Source organism: Calidris pugnax, unplaced genomic scaffold (genome assembly GCF_001431845.1).
Source record: "Calidris pugnax isolate Ruff unplaced genomic scaffold, ASM143184v1 scaffold273, whole genome shotgun sequence".
Taxonomy (NCBI): domain Eukaryota; kingdom Metazoa; phylum Chordata; class Aves; order Charadriiformes; family Scolopacidae; genus Calidris; species Calidris pugnax.
The window spans coordinates 12,003,104-12,020,911 of record NW_015094508.1 but is presented as its reverse complement, the minus strand read 5'-3'; positions in this window follow the sequence as shown (position 1 = coordinate 12,020,911).

Sequence of the window (17,808 nt, the reverse complement as noted above, 5' to 3'; positions counted from 1 at the left end):
AACAAGGCGACAGAATTATTTCTTTCCTTTCTCTTTTCCAAGTTTTTTCACTTCTGAAATCTAAGGCCTAATCTGCTTTTATTGTGAAGTTAGTCACACAGACTTTGATGTAAATTATTTTTGAAAAACGTATAAACTCCCAAAATAGAAACAGCATACCTTTTTTCTTAGAAAGAAAGCAGAAACTGAGGCATCACTCCTATGTACAAGGATAAACTATTTTAAGCAGGGAGGATTAACCCATAAACCTACCTCCTTCCCTGTCCTCTGATCCTGTACTCCACGTGCCCCTCTGTTCCAATAGAGATTGCCAGTAAATGACAGAAGAAGCTGCCTCCTTGCCTTCTCCTCTCTGTAATGATGCTTAATTTTCTCTTACTCTGTCTCATCATGTTGTCTTGAGTATGAGCTCAAGAGACCAGGTCCACGTCCAGTTATCTGTTTAGAGAGACCCAAACACAAACCAAGCACCACCAGAGTCCAACCGTTATAGCCATTTTTTTGGTTTGTGATCAGCTTTGTAGGCTGGGAGTGATCAGGCCTTTCTGTATTTGGCTGGAAGTTCAGGATGGAAGAGGCTGTGAAACTGCAGGTTGTCCTCAGGGTCTGAGCCTTTCTCCTGACATTCTGAAGGAGGTCAGAAGCCTGATCTTCTTGGAGTCTGAGCCCTCAACTTGTCATCTGTGAGAGCAGAACAGCTCTGCTTTAATTGCTGTGCTGCTTGAGATATATAGAACACTTATGCTCCAGTACAAGTTAGAGTTTGGGGATGTTAAAAAAATATCATGATATTTCACCTTGAAATGACGCATTTTTACCCAATTTTTGGTAATGCTCTCTTGAGCGTTGTCACTGGTATTTTCAACTCTTTACTTATGGATCTTAATTTGGCTCCTCCAGAAACGTCTAGGGGCAGATGTTCTGAGAGCTGAATACTCCCAGAAATTTTGCCTGGATATGCATTATTTGATTTTATTTGGTGTTTTAAAATACTGAGCACTATGTTGCTGCTGTACTCCTGAATAATTGCTGTCTTCTAGTCAAAATACACATGCATGAAAGGCCCTGTAAGCAACTTGGAAAGGGAGGGCTTGGGAGCTGAAATTGTATTGACAGTCTTAGGATATATATCCTGTGCCTAAGGCTTGATCTTGCTTCAATTAATGTAACATATACCAGGGATTATAGGACTTGCTTGCCTTCAGTCTCAGGGTGACTGTCAATTCAGCAGGCAGAAAGGGCCCTTCTCGTCTGAGGATCTTATGAAAGCTATGGACAAATTCCTGTCCAGCAGTCACAAAAACACATAACTTTTAAACAGTTATTAAAGCTTCATCATATACAGTATTTTAGGAATAAATATCGTACTATTATATTGCAAAAAAGGAGTAGAAGCATCCAGTCATGTGAGGACTCCTCTCAGATGCAGGTCCACCCACTTCACAGGCAGACAGCAGTCTCCAAAGGGGTAGAGGGCAGAGCATGGCAGCCTGGAGAAGGACAGGGACAAAGGAGGAATAAAGAGGGTGCACAGGCTTCCCTGGCAGTTCAGGAAACCTCCAGGTCAGTTAAGCATCGTGCACCTTCAGAAACCATGTTCTGTATGGACTGTGCCTTATGTGGACACATAGCTCATATTTCATATTTTTCTCATTCTGATTTCTTTTCTCATTCTCATCGATTTAAACTGCTGATTTGAAAATTCAGCACTTGTTTCGGAGCACTCTTTGGGGACAATTAATTGAAATACAGCAAGTTTCTGCTTTTCTAAGAAACCAAAGCAACGTAAATGTCCTGCACCACGTTCCAGAGTCTCCTACCTTTTTGCATGCTTTTAAGTTCATAGACCTTAAATCTCTACAATACAGAATACTTATGCTAGTACTAGTGCTACTGTGACTACTGACCAAACACAGCAACCTGCATCTTCCCTGCTAATAAAGCAAATGTTCATCTGCCAATAGTTGTGTGCCCATCTCTGCTTTACAAAAGGAAGGACAGGAGAATTTTTCAAGTGTAAAGGTTCGTTTCAGCAGGAAAAAAGTCAGCTCTTAGTTAAAGCCTTGGCCTTGAAAAGCAGCGTTATTGCTGTCTACCAGTAGAACAGTAGGAAAAGAAACAAAAGCACACAACACACGATGAAGATTATCTGTTGCAAAAGGTTTTTATAAATTGCAATGTGCTATGTGTCCCACTCAAGGAAAAAAGCTCTCGGTGCCGGAGGGAAGTGGGACCTGCAGGATGCAACCAAAGCACATGGTGGCTGGATGCGTTGGTGCCCGTCCAGCTCGCCACGGAGCATCAGCCTGTGCTGAGCTGAAAACAGCCCTTAGCCCAGCTTTTCTTCCAGCTTGTAACCCTGCAAATCTCAGAGGTTTCCCGCCAGTTCAGTTTCACATCAGACAAACCCAGCAGGTTTTGGCTGGCGTGACTTTGAGCTAAGACAAAAAACAAAATGAAGCTCAAGAGATGAGAAGGAAAATGTTTATGTCAAGCCCCAGCAAACCGAAACACCACAATCTTCAACAACCTGTCTCTGTGACATTGTTGCTGAGAACACAACATCAGTTAAAAACATGATAAATCTTTTACAACCTATTAATATATGCATGATTCACAGTTGCCTTGTAGATGTGTACAAAAGCCAAATTCCCTACAGAACAGTGATGTGTTGGCTTTTGTATTTCTGGTTTATATCTTTTTACCCAGCAGAAGGACGAAACCAGCCTTTTGTGAGAAGGACAATTTCCACCAATAACAAGTGGAAGAAAAAGCTCTCAGCGTGGCCTACATTTCTGTGGGCCCTTGCATCTATTTTTTCCTCAGTACTCCTCCACACGGTTTAGTTTAGTGAAACCAACTTTTCAGGAAATATCATGTTTTCTATATCCAAGCACAGGGAGCATTGTGAAATGCTGTGTTTACCATGTTCAAGTGTGCTGGGACTGTCCAGGCTTCAGCAAATATACATTGTGGTTAAAAACAAGAAAATTGATATGAGTAAAAAAACAACTTGTGAAAGTGTAAGAAAGAAAGAGAAGAGGTTGGGGCAGGGAGGACAGGATGAGTGAGGCTGGAATACGTTGTGTGTATACACTGTTCCCAAACCTTCCAAACTAACCCTGTGTTGCTCTGTTCAAGAATTTTTTTGCTTTTTAACACTGCACTCTTTGCTAGTTTGCAATGCTGAAGAGGAAAAGGCAGAAGAAAAATGATGCATACACACAAGTTTTGAGAAACTTTAATCAGGATTCAGTGAGGGTATTTCACATAAAGTACTGGAGCCTTTCATTCTCAGTTGATTTTACATCTTGACAGTGGTCCTGGGCTCTGTTAAACTTGCTTGAACTTTGGAGTTTGCATGAAACAAACATCTCAGAAGAGAGAAGAAGTAGTAATAATATGTCTAAGACACTGTTGTCCTCCCATGGTCTCTGGGGCTGTCGGGACCAGTTTATTATGCTGTGTAACTTTGGGCCTCTCTGAGTCCTGCTGTTCTCCAACCAGCTTTTTCTGCTAGCTGCAGATCACTGGGGTGCAGTGTTCCCCAGCCACAACCTGTCATGCCCTGGCTGGCTGACAGACTGTGTGTTATTTGAACCAATAGCAGTGAAATCATTGCATCATTAACTTCAGGATGTGTTACCCACTCAAGTAAGCACAGAAGGTCCCAGACAGGTTTGCATAGCCTAAACTAAAGTCTGTGTCAGCACATCTTTATGGCTTACCAGATTAATTTAGGTTTGGTTCCATATGTATGTTTGCAGCCTCCACATCCTGACTGCAATACAGACCTACCTGTAAGTCAAGAAAGATTGATTTTGTCTGCTTGCCATCTCCCATAACCAAGGAGAACCTTGTGATATCTCCAATCTAACCTGTCTATCTAATCTAAACAAGTTTTTCCCCATCGACCTCAAACAATCATTAAAAGGAATAACGTATCACATATGTGAAGGGGAAACATACCATCATAATTAAGACTTAGCCCAGTGTTTGTGTTTGTTAATATTCAGAGTAGAGATACATGAAATTTCCCACTTGTGCTTTGAAACAACCTCCCAAAGTTTTGGATCAGACCTATCGTAACTCATGCTTATCCTTGCAGCTGCTCAGATTGACAACATGGATCTACCTATGTCAAGGTCATAACTGCAATCCCGTACTATGATGGTACTATAGTACAATCTCTGGAACATAACATACTACTGTATGATAGTACAGAGCTGTGGGAAATTTTCTGATTAAAAGCAAGTTTTAAGGGATTCTAGCATATTTTCTACTTTTATTCTACTGTCTGCTTGAGACATAAGTAACTCTTGAATTAACCACTTCTGGTTGAATAAATGCTTATTTTCAGGAAATGGCAGGTTCTTTGCTAGTCTTTGCATGGTTCTGATTAATTGATTTCTTCTTTCAAGTAAATATGGGGTTTTTAGCAATAATACTATTCCAGAACTAGTGTTTTATTGCTTGTAGGGGGTTTTCTCCTTGCTGTTACTGCTGCTTCTATCTTTATTATCATTATAATGATATTATTACTATTATCATTATAATGTTATTATTACTTATTCTAGTATTCTTCAACAGTAATGCATCAAGGCTAAGACTGAGTGACTGTAGAGGATGCCTGTGGTGGGGATCCCATTTCTTGGTTTGTAGGGAATCCTCTGACAATCAATTAATAGGAAACCTGTCATTGATCATAAGAAAAAAGCAGGGGGTAAAAGGTACAACTCTTATTTAGACTGTATGGGGAGCCAATTAAAGGAAACCAGGCAAAAGTCTTTGGTCAGAAGAAGTATTTGTTGATCACTAGTTACTGTTACAGTTATATTTATCTGCAAATGAAGATGTTGGGAAAAATCTTTTAAAGAGTCTTGCATTGGTTAGGCAGTGATACTGTGCAGAATCTCCGCTCACTATCTTGAAGCAAGCTGAGTTATATTTTATTTTTCGTTAAACAGGGCACTCTGTGGAGGTCTTAGGACAACCATTGTTATTTGTTTTATGGAGGGTTTGTATCAGGCACCCATATTCCAGTTCTTGAGAATGAGACCTTTGTACAAGTCAGCTAGTGGGTGAGTCAGAAGTTCTGTATGAGCACCTAAATCATATTGTAGACCTTACTGGAAAGGACATAGCAAGACTAGCATCTTAGCAAGGGACTTACCTGCCCTAAATGGAAAACATGCTTATAATATGTACTGGGCACAGCCTACTCCTAAACTCTTTGAATTTGAGAAATGCAGTGAAATATAGCACTCTTATAAATCAATATGCACTTTTCAATCATTAGTGAAAAAGAGATGATAAAGAATGCTAGTTCTCGAGTCATCTTCTCAAACCATCAACTGATTCACTTCTTACTGGCACTATAGCAGAAGTCGCTACAGAAGTCACTACAGCAGGAGAAATTTAGAACAGATAATAGCAGCTTTGTGCCTATCTGCTAACACAAATTTCATTTCCACTTGGTCACATGAGCCTTCTGTCAAGGTTTAAATGCCTTCTACTCGTGGTATCTAAACTGTCTTCCACCGTGGTGGCAACCATGTCAAACAGTAAAAACTGTCAGATCGATGATTTTGTTGGTGACTTAGAAACGTCAGAATCATTGGGCAAATTTAATGAAGTCCCTCTTCAGTAAAAAACAATCGTGGTATACAAGAAATGCTCACCATGAACCTTGACCGTTCGTGTAAAATGTTCGGGAATCTCTGTTTTCTTCTAATGACTAACACTCCTCCTTTTGAAATACAATATCAATTCCCTTTGTTTTTTAAGGCTCAAATTCTGCAAATACATTAGTGTATGTTGATGTTTATCAATATATATTTAAATTCATATATTTAAATATGTGTATATATGTATGTTGTATATATATTTTATGAGTTTCTATATAAACATTTATACATATGTACATGTATATATAAATATATAGCAGTGAGTAGCTCCTTAGGAGTCAATAGAATTAGTCACAAAGTTAAAGACAGTCAAGGTCTGAAGAATTTCGATAAATCAAATCCTCAGCCTGATTCAGATTATGAAAGTATGGGGGACAGAATTATTGAGAGCTGAAGGTTCAGCTGGAGCAAAAAGTTTCACTTTTTCTTATCCATTTATCTTATATGTGCTTTTTTTCTAGAGTTAGAACTTTCCAACAAAAGCACAGTAATAATGAAGACGTATACGGTCATTTATATTTATATTTATATTTCCCGGCAGACCGTATGTTCCATATATACATTTCTATTTCCTTAGAAAAATACACTATTTATATGTGGAACAGAAAATGAGATGACACTGGAGCTAAGTGTGAACATACTTTATGGCAACTTGGATATTAAATTCTCTGGACACATTTTTATGGGAATCAACTTACGCTGTCCTCCATCTTTGTTTATTGTACTGTGTTACCAGAATAGCAAGCTGCCACACAGTGTTTTATAGTATCCTGAGATTACATGAATTTATAAGGGTGCTCTACAGTAAAGCGCCCATAAGTATTTAACAGTCAGTTTAGACGGTCACTCAACTCCTCACAGGTTGCGATGGAACTATAAACAGAAAGTAGCAGCAATAAATAAAACTAATAAAACCAGAATGGTGAAAATCCTTGTGTAGGTCCTGTGTAAACAGAATACTACATGCAGTCCTGTAGAATTAGCAGCATTCAGAAACACTATTTACAAAATACTCTACCACTACAAAATACTCTGTGACCGCCAGCCATTTTAGATGATTCCCAGTATGGTGGAATTTTCAAATCATTTAATCCAAACTGATATTTCTGAAAGACCTATTTTTTCCTTCAGGCGCCAAAACACCTTTGAAAACCTGACTTTTGGGAGTCAATTTAAAAAAAAAATAAAATACTTTGATACCTTCCCACCAAGTTAGGCACTCAAGTATAATATGCAGGTATCACAGGAAGCTTCAAAATCTCAGGGCAGGTGCCTAATCACATGCTAGTGGGACTATGCCCACATGTAAAAATTCTGATACCCCTGAGCTGCCTGAGTCCTGCTTCAACCCAGCATTAAAAATGTTCTCCCTTCTTCCCTTTATGTGGGGCCCAGCAGACAGGTACGTTCAGAGCACACAGATAGGACTAGCCCTGACACAAAAGGCAGCTGGAAGCAGGGCTTTCTGCCTGGCTGGTATGGTTGAACACCTTAATGTAGTTAATTTACCAGTGAGCTGTGATACGAATGCAGAAGACTGGTTTTTAAATCCTTTCTTCTTGATTTGGGATACAGGGCTTGAATACGACTCCCAGGCAAGTATCTAATACTCTGTTAGAGCCAGTCTTCATCTCGCTCCCTGCTCTGTTTAAAGCTCAGCACAGTGTTGTCCTACTCCAACAAACACTTGTAGATTCCTTCTTTATGCTCAGTGTATGTTCCATGTGGGAATACAGCCCAGACAGGTTCGGTTCCAGGGGACAGGCACAGCAGACAGGGGCCAGACACAGCCCAGGCAGGAGACACCAAGCATGTACGTGCCTGTTCCCCTTGCACCACGTCCAGGAGCACACACCAGACAGCCCATACAGATCAGGGGAAAGCCGAACTACCAGAAAGGGCGTTTACATAAGATACTCTGCTGAGGTCAGGTCTGCCCGCAGGAGGTGGGAAATCATTTTCCCTGTGAGTAGGGCACCTGTGTTCACATTGCAACTGTCTCCCCCCAAAACTCTTTCTCCCAGCCAGGAGCTTTCACCCAATCTCTCAAGGTGATGGTGGTGGCAACCATATTTGCACAGTACCTCAGTCACTAGATATAAACCACAGATCACTTGGAAGCAGATGGTTGTCTTTACAAAGCTGTTGTCGCTAAGCGGACTTGGAAGGGGTCTAAGACCAAGCCAGCTAAAGAGGCAGAGCACGAGAGAAAGCATGTTTCTGCAGCCCAGCGCCTGGGAGGAAGTCACAGATTTTGACCTCTGCTCCTAGGACTCTTTCTGAACTTGCCATTAAACTATCATTAGGTTTGGTGCCGATGGGGAAAGAGTTAAGTACTGAGTGAAAGCAGACACAGCTGACAAAGACAGAAGTAGGAAGAACAAAACAATGTAGGATTCACGTGTGCATGCCTGTGTAAGGGGGGTTACTACCTGTGCTGGCCCTGGTGTGGTGCTATTGGAAACCCAAGGCAGAATGGAGGGGCTTTGTATCTTTGAACAGGGACTTGGTAGGGAGAGTTGGTTGAGTAATTCAAATTAAATTAAAACATAGGGGGGGGGTGTGTGTTTCTACTAACGACTTGGTGAGTTGTTAGGTGGCCAGCTAGTGGGAAAGTGGCAGAGAGGGGGAAGAGGAGGGTTAATGCAAGGCTTTACTGACCTAGGGATAAGTCCTGTTGAGTGGAGCTTAATGTTGCATACGCCTTTTACTCAAAATGTGAACTACAGACCAGATTAGATCAGGGAATGTTAACCGCGTCCAGTGCAAAATATGTTTTGTTTTGTTTTGTTTGGTTTCTTTTAAAACAGAGAGAGGGAGCATAAGTTCAGGGAGGTAAGTGAAAGTTCAGTGAGATTTCTCCACATTCATGAAACCTGAGTTCATAGTCGAGCTATTGAGTCACATAAAGATGAGGATCTTGCCTGGTCAGTTAAAAAAAAAAAAAAAAAAAAAAAAAAAAAAAAAAAAAACCCCAGCCCTTTCTCCCCGAGTCACATAAAGATGAGGATCTTGCCTGGTCAGTTAAAAAAAAAAAAAAAAAAAAAGAAGAAGAAAAAAGAAAAACCCCAGCCCTTTCTCCCCTGTAAGTTCCTTGATGTTCAGTAGGTGTGGTTGGGTGAAGAAAAGCCAGACCAATACCAACAGCTGCATGGAATCTTTCCACGACTGAAAGGTGAATAATTAACTCTCTTATAACTGCAGCCCCTCAGGGGAAGGTGAGTCACTAGCCCGATTTAGAGTTATGTTATCTTGTAATGAACAATAAGAGGGAAATCTATACGTGTCCTGACAGTTCTAGTGAGACATCGATGATCTGTGCCCCAAAAACCTCAGGAAGGGAGTTGATCAAAATGAACCTCTAAGAAAATAACTAATTTTGTACATATAACTCATCAGTGCTTCAAGAAGAAAAATTTTTTTCTATGCATATGAAACTTCCTGAGTATGACGCTAAGGCTTAGACAAGAAGGAAAAAAATGTGTCAGTTTTAACTGGCAACATTATGCCACTACCTAAAATCAGATACAAACCGTGTGGGAATTAACTTATTTTTCTGTGTCCAGTCATGCTCAAACTGTTGCCTCTGGACTTTTGGGATAGAGGGAGGTGTCCCCAAAAGGCAAATATGAAAAATAAGCCTGCTGTTAGGTGACTTAAAAACTAACTAGTAGATTTTTTCCAAACAATTTGAATGTCCACTGGGAAATCTCCAGCAGTCTGCAAATCCAGAAACCTTAAAGGCTGGTCTAAACTTGACAAATCTTTGCATACATTAACTGCACCCACGTGTGAAAGGTAGTCTAAATTGCTCTCCCTCATAAGGACAGAAGGAAGACTGGAGCCCTTGGCTCTTGCTCCTACACAAGGCAGTGCTCTTGATACATATCTTCTGGAGCTGCAGCCTCTTCATTAGGATTTTCAGGGCTCTGCAGATGACCCAGGTTCAGAAAGTGGCTGTTAAACAATACCCATGGATTGTTTTTTACTAAACCTTGCAAAAGACAAGTGACTCTGTGACTTCTGCCTCCAACTAAAATGTCGATAGATCTGATATGACTGTTCCCATTTGGGGATTCAAGACTAATTAGCTCCACAGCATGACAGCCATAGAGGCACATCAGCCTCATTTGTCATGTCAATATATCACACGGTCGTGTTCTGATGGAAGGAGCACTTCTTGGGTTTTTTCTTTCCTCCAACCAGTTCAGAAGTACCATTGAGTGACTCGAAAGGGAGCTGCGCTTGTGTGTTCTCAGCAAGAAATTAAGCCAGCTCCCAATGCTATGGGAAACAAGAGACCCGAGGGATTGAATGAAGGGTTTCTTAGAGTTTTGAGACAGGATAAAAGAAGAACAAAACTTGAAAAGACTGGTTAAAACTGTGCTGATTTCCAAGGAACCATGGCCCCCTCCATTATCTCAGTAAAGAGTGTTTGCAAGCAGTACACAATGAAATACATAATTCCATAGGAAAATTAAAAAAGATAAATAAAAGAATATAAACAACAATAGTCTGAATCAAAGCTGCTCATCAGATGTTAATCCTCATTAGTGGGTATTAATTTTAATTACTGTATTGCTGACTAATTAACAACTATAAAAGAGAAAACTTTCCCACATGTTCCACCATGCTCCATCTAGGGTCAACAGACTGTCACTGGGCATGTTTTAATTATTGCTTTGTCATTGTCATATCTTCAGTTCATTACTGCAGATCTGCTGCAGAAATCCTGTGATCAGTTGTAATGTGTTTTTTTTTCCATGAAAACAGGAGTAGCCAGTGCTTAGAAATGGAAGCCAGGATGCTAGAGAGTGATTGAAGAGAAAACAAAAGCTTTCTATTTTGGAGTAGAGTAGACCAGAGTGCAGAGGACTTCCAGGATAACTGTGCACCTTAGCAGGTTTTGAAGAGTAAAGAAAAATCCCTCTAAGAAGTTTTTGCTGTTTCTTTTCTTTGAGGAGGAAGAAAGGAAGGGAAGGAGGGAGGGAGGGAGGGAGGAAGGAAGGGAGGAAGGGAGGAAGGGAGGAAGGGAGGAAGGGAAGGAGGGAGGGAGGGAGGGAGGAAGGAAGGGAGGGAGGAAGGGAGGAAGGGAGGGAGGAAGGAAATGTGCTGGAAGATCAGAGAGAGCCCAAGGAAAGTCCCAGCATTATATTAAGTGAAGCTCTAAGCCTTGGATATAGATTTTTCTTCTATTTGATCATAAATATTTAGTGAAAAACAACACGTCTGAAGGCTCTACGCAGCAATGAAATCATCATTTTAGCTTGTTGACTCCAAAAATACCTCTAATTGGGACAGTTAAGCAAGGTCTTTGTTTAGAATTGTCCCACTTGTCCAAGCTGGAGTTTGACCCCTGAGGAAGTCCAGCCATGCTGCTTGTAACACGTTCTTACTTCAACTGATATTTCAGTGACTTGTTTTCTCCCTGCAGTTCAGACAGTATTTTTTTTAGCTTTGACAGAATGGCTAGACTAGGTAATCCACGCAAACAGCTGCTGCATGCAATGTGATCTTTTCCCCAAACCTTTTTAACAAAGACCACTGAACTGTTCCTTAGTTTTGGATATGTTGGAAATACCCAGAAGCTAAAATCTCTCAATATGAATGTAATTGACATATCAACTGTCTGACCATACTGCTTTTAGCTTGAGAAGTGTCCCAAGAAGATTAACAAGGGCTGCATGTTCACAAAACCACTCCCTAATCAAAAGCATTCATCAGGAAAATGCCTCTCCTTCAAACCACTTTCACAGAGGATTTGCTTCTTGAATATCAGTGTTCTTCTCTGTAGTGAGAAGAAAGATGCTACTGATTTTTGTAGTCTGAGCTTTGCAAACTTTAAAACTTCATCAAAGACAACATAATTGAGATTTTTCATTGTGATGAATTTTATAACTTGAAATTATTTTGTTCTTTGTCTGTCATAGGCATTTCTGTCTAATGGAACCCCTATATAAGCCAAATGAATATTAAAGTAAGTGTTGCAAATATTGAAGATATAAAATAATGCTAATGCATCCAGGGAGATTTGAAAAATGAACAGGAGAAAAGAAATAAAGGGTCAGACTTTAAAAAGGCCTGTGAATATAAGGGAAAACACATTCAGAGGAAGGGAGGAGTTTGGAAAACAGTCATTTTAAAGAAGCCAAGAGGTGAGAGTGGACAGAAAGTTAGGCATGCGTTAGGAACATAACATAGCATTCAAAAGGGCATCGCGGCTGTGAATTGCATAGGCAAGGGTAACATCCTTGGTGGGCAGGATGGCAAAAGTCCTTCTCTGAACGTTGTGGGTATTATTCCATCCACAAACCTCTACTACATTTTGGGAACTTATGTCCTGAAAAAAATCAGCGTATTGGAGAGTATTGAGGGAATAATAAAAAAGAGTAAGGGTGCAGAGAATTGATTTTAATAGGTAAGATTAAACACTAAATCTGTCAAATATGGTTAACTGGGAAAAAAAGACCACATGGATAAATATTTAAAAGGTATCTAATAGGAAAGGAATTATTTTAGGACAACCAAAATGCTAAGAAAAGGAAAGGAGGATGAATGTGAGAATGAGGTGTATCAGACTGTGAAATGGTCCCCTGTGGGATGAGAGAAAACCCATTCTCCTAGTGAGAATGACTTTAAACAAGATTGGATATTATCTTAGTGACCAAAGGGGCAGCTGGGAATATCAGGTTTTTTTGAGATTTTGTAGGCAAGGATCCAAATAAAATAATTTTACGAAGGCCTTATTTTCTGCTGAGCCACACACCCTTTCTTTTTCTTAATAAGAACTGCAGGCTAGTGGAGTCTTTTCAGTGTTCCATGTTTCAGTGTTGCTGGCCACACTGTGAGTTAATTGGGAAGGAGGTGTATGGCTGAACGCTTTGTCCCATAAATCTGAGGCTGCCCAGCATCCCTAAATAAAAGCAATGAGGACTGCTGTTGCATGGCAATGGCATTACTTTGCACTACGTATTTCCACATCCTGTGCTCTCTCAAGCAGTCTGCCTACTGCAAGTACAACCCCCCAAGGAAACTGGAAAGTGAGACCCACCTAGGTAACGCCAGTAAACTAAACCTTTAGGCATTTCTTTGCTTTGATGCAGAGAAATGCATGTGCTGTGCTGTTTGTACCCTCAGAACAAATGGCAGTCTTGGGAGCTAGCATGGATACTTAGTGTCAGTCTTTAAATACCATTACTTGGGAAATTCCTGCTGCTTAAGAAAAGACCAACAAAAACAAGAGTTTTCTTTCCCAGAAGTCTGAGACAGGTATAATGAGGATTAGCAGGCATAATTGATATCATTTCTGTATCCTAGAGGATCAAATGAGTCATCTTCCTAGTCACGTCCTCCCTGTTCTTAGTACTGACGAGTGAAAATGTTGCTGTGAAGTGTAAAGAGGCAATATAAACATACTGTGTGATACAAGCGACTGATTGCAAACAAATAACTTCATTAAGCCACGTCCATGATAATTCCTCACTTTTATACAGCGCTTTTCATCTGCAGATCTCAAAGTGCTGTGCAGATGGAAAAACTCATGAGGTAAAGTGACTTGTTTGAGGTCATTCAGGTAGACAATGGCAGCTCTGGGAATAAACCATGCCGCAGTGCCTCGCTTTGCATTATAAATGCCCCTCCTGTGCAGTCCTGGAAAGGATCACGGCAGCAAGCCTTTGGAGAGGGAGAATGTGTAGCTGGAGCTGAAATAAGCCTGAGTCTGATCATAAGACCACTGTGAATTAGAAAGGCCAAATTCCACCCTAATGTGCAATCTCTCTTAAAATCAACTGGAGCTTTATATTTAAGTATTTCCAAGGTTTTCCTTCCCATGGTGTCTGAGTACCAGCAAAATTACATCACACTAAAACAATCTATGAGGATGATTCCTTACTACTTTTCCCTATTAGCCCCAAGAGCCACTATATAATGTTTTATTTTTATCACTTTATATTTTTTTTTAATTGCACATAAACACCTGGCCTAATTCACTAATCATGGTGGAAAATGGAGGAAAGGACTATTGACTTCCTAAAACTGCAGAAGGGCAGCGATGCCTCAGGCCTAGTAAGTATAAAAAAACAGTAAGAAAAGATTTCACTCTTGACTATGCATATAATTTTAAAAGTGCAGAAAAAAAATTCTGCAGGCATCCGGCGTCCCCAGTTCATGGTAAGAGAAGCTAGGCGGACAATTTCCACAAACAGTTCGTATGATTAAAAAAATAAAGGGCAGAATATGAGAGGAATCAAAACACAATATATCATAAATTCCAAAGTTATAAATCCCATTATGCCTGAAATTTGGAAGGTAAAATACATCCTACAGATTCCTGGAAGGGAAGGAAAGGTGCTGGTCCTCAAGCCACAAGTCTAGAGTTCCTTGCTGGCTTGGCTGCAGGCTCCCTCTGTAATCTTGGGCATATTGCTTTACTGCCGTTTCCTCTCCCACATGGTGGGTGTGCCTACACTGCAGTCAAAGTGAGATATTAAAGCTTGTCAGCCCAACTGAACTGGCTTTAACCGAGTTAGCTTATGTACTGCTAGCAATGCAACCCTAGTGTGGAGTTGGGTACTGACTAAATTCTTAAGAGTGGATAATTAAATTTGGGAAGAACAGAATCTGAACACTATCAGAGGAATCCCATTCACCTAGATTTCACATTATTCTTTGTTTTCTGAAAGGATACTTTCAAAAAAAAAGAACAAAAACAAAACCAAAAAAATATATATTTTCTGATTAATAGTAGGGGCTGTGCCAGGAAAAAAAAAAAAAAAAAAAAAAAAAAAAAGATGATGGTTGAAGTTTTCAGAGTCATTCAAGGGATTTAGCCACATGCTTCACATTAATGTGAGAGCACTGCTCTGGGATACAGATCTTAAGAATGGGAGATCTGTTCCTGAACTCCATCCAAATCATCTTTTAACTAGGGTATGAAATGAGATGAGTTAGTCTTCCATAGGGGTAAGACCAGCTGAGAAAAAGTGTGTTTCAAAACTGCAAAGACATTTTAAAGGAAAGTTGCTTATTGTTATGTCAAAGTCTGGCCAACTGGTTAATATAGTTGTATTAGGCTGTAATTATATACATTTTAAGAAAACACTTATGACTTGCAGAGAAAAAATATTTACTTCTTTTTTTTTTTTCATGAAAGCATAGCAGCAATATAACTTAGAGCTGTAGATCAATGTCAAAAGCAATAACACAATCTGGTATGGCACTTCCCCCCCACCCAGCTAAATGGCTCTTAAAAACAGCATGATAGTTAAAATACAAATAATGGTTATTAGATGGAAATGATAGTTGCAAAGTACAAACACATGTAAGAGGGTTGCTTTAGAAAGTATAGTGAGAGACAGGGTAAGAGGAAAAACTATATTAATGTCAGAAAGATACAGTAAAATATTTAGTGCACACATGTTTGGGATAAGAATTGGGATGAGGAGCCAGATGCTCAGCTGGTGAATGTTGATGTAGCTCTGTTTAAATCAGTGGGACTATGCTGATTTACATCATCTACAGATTTTGCAGCTGGTTTTGATATGCATGCAAACTTTGAACGTTATCCAGACTTACCTGCCCTCTACTCTCTGGAAACAAGGCTGGAAGTCTGGTGGGATAAGTATTCTCAAGGAGATCTCTTGCGTTTCTGTGGGCTAGAAACATGGTGAAGACAAGTATTATTGTGGTTAGGACAGTATTTCTACATTTTCCTAGCCCTGTGGGAAATCAAAATGCACACTAAAAGCGAATAATTAACCTAACTTTGTAAGCCTTCAAGAAGCATTCATTCTTGTATGATTCAAGCCGTATTTTATATGAATCAGTGTTCCCCTCCCTACTTAAATGTAGACACGTTATTTTTGTGGTCTGGAAGCTGAGATCAGATTTCACCCATAATGATTTTAGCTGCCACACAGCTCATCAAAACTGCAATTATAAATACCAGTGTTTTTCTTTTTCTGGAATGTAGACTGCATCACACAAGATCCTGCCAAAAGATGCAAAATTAGCACTGCGAAGGATATACTTGTGCAACCTCCGGGGAAGGACAATTACGGAATGAGGAATAAGAGGAGAGAGGGAGTTGTCACTGCCCAAATGACCAAAAGTCTAAATCATCTTTATATCCATCTCTTGGACTGACAGCTTTTGATTCTGCAAAGCCTTTACTCAGAGAAACCATGCATCAACCTTAACGAAGTGCTACCAGTTTGCACATAGCAAGTTTTGAGTTGATTAACCGTTGGCCATTAATGTTCACTGGTGTAATGAGCGCAGTGGAAAAAATGCCAGATTTTGCCTCTCTCTTTTTCTTTCTTCCTTAAACAGCGTGTTACTAATGTGTCCCCACAGAGGTTCTGCACCAAAAGCATCAGGCTAGAGCTAGGACAGCTATCCAAATTCACTTGGAGGCTGTCTGTCAGCAAGAAGCAGTTGTAATGTTTCTCTCCTGTTTACGTTCTACCTGTGCTGGCTTGCATTAGAATTAAATCTCCATTGAATCTATGACAGGTGTAGCAAACATACTGTAAATAATACCAGACTCCTTAGCACTCTCACTACAGATGGAGGAGAGATAGGGGAAGCATGAGAGGATCAGACAGACATACCTGGAAGTGCAGTGCTATTGATCCTGCCTCCAGCTTAGGGCTGGTCTAGGGAAGGCTCAGTTCCTCATTCCATTCCGTGTGGAAATCAAATATACATTTCCCATCTGTTCTTTTTGAAGCAGTAGCTTTACTTTGACAGTGCTTTGAACCATCTCCCAATCTGCATGAAAAATTCCACAGTGTGCTCTGTTTAATCATGCTCGGAGATTTTTGGGAAATAGCTCTGATTAGTTCCAATATCATTAGGAATGGTAGAGCTAAGCTTTTACATGTAGAATATATAACTTTTCCAGATGCACAGACTTTTATAAAGTGACCAAGTACAGCATCAGCAGGGAAGGCAAGAGAATGGGGAAGAATGTTTATAAAGATTTTTAACCTCTAGAAAAATAAAGATGTCTGTGAGTCCTCAACTCAGCTGCTCAGTTTCCAGCCCAGATGGGAGACAGACTTACAGGGGACAGTTCCGGAAAGTTTTAGCACTGACTGAAGGGCTATGAGGACTTTGATTTACTCACACTGTAGCTAATGGAAATTAGAGGCATGGGACACTGTTGCATTTTAGGAAGAACAAGTCTGAATTACAATTTGTCTGAAGACTTCAGATTCTCACTGAAAGTATTTGTGTAATGTCTGGCTAGCCAAGTAGTTTCAGATGTTAATTGAATTCAGCAGCCATATTAATGCAATCAGAAGGTAACCTCAGAAGGTCAAAAATAATAGGAGGTAAAATAAAATACATTGTATAATCTCAATAAACCAGAGGACTCAAGTTATTGAATATGAAATAACACTATGTTTATCACTACGATTTTATTCTGTGCTTCTTCATGATGACTGTACCAGCCAGACTGTGGAAATCCAACCAGCAATTCCATTATCTGGATTTTGTCTACACCGCAGAGGGTTTTGTTTGGTTTTTTTTGTTTTAAATAATTGGATGTTATTAAGTTGGTTGTAAAAAAAAATGGCAATTTGTCTATTAAAAGTCACTGAACATTTTTTCCCTCCAAATCAAAGTAATTATAGGAAAATGTGAATATTTTGTGTGTCTGCTTGCTTTCCTTTCATAACCGATTGTTTAAAACATAGAAGCTCTATGTGGTAATTCTGGAAGACATTTGATATGCTGCTGCATATCTGTGACATAACCTGTGACTGAGAAAACACATTAAGTGTGGCCTACACAGATTAAAATGGGTTGACTGATAAGCATTAATCTACAACTGTAATCAGAAAACCACTGTTCCTTCTGAAGTTGTTCTACAGTCTGTTCTTTATTCCTCTCTCATTAGAATCTTCTATCATTAACCTGAAGTGAAACATAAAATTTCTGCTGTTAAATATTTATAGCCCAAGCAAATACTGGAGCAGTGATAAATGAAAAAAAAAAAAAAAAAAAAAAAAAGGAGCTGACCTTTGCTTTACACATTTTTTCTTTAAACATCTGCAATATGTTGTAGCTGAGCTGCTTTGCAATTGCTACACACGTACAGGATGGAACTGAG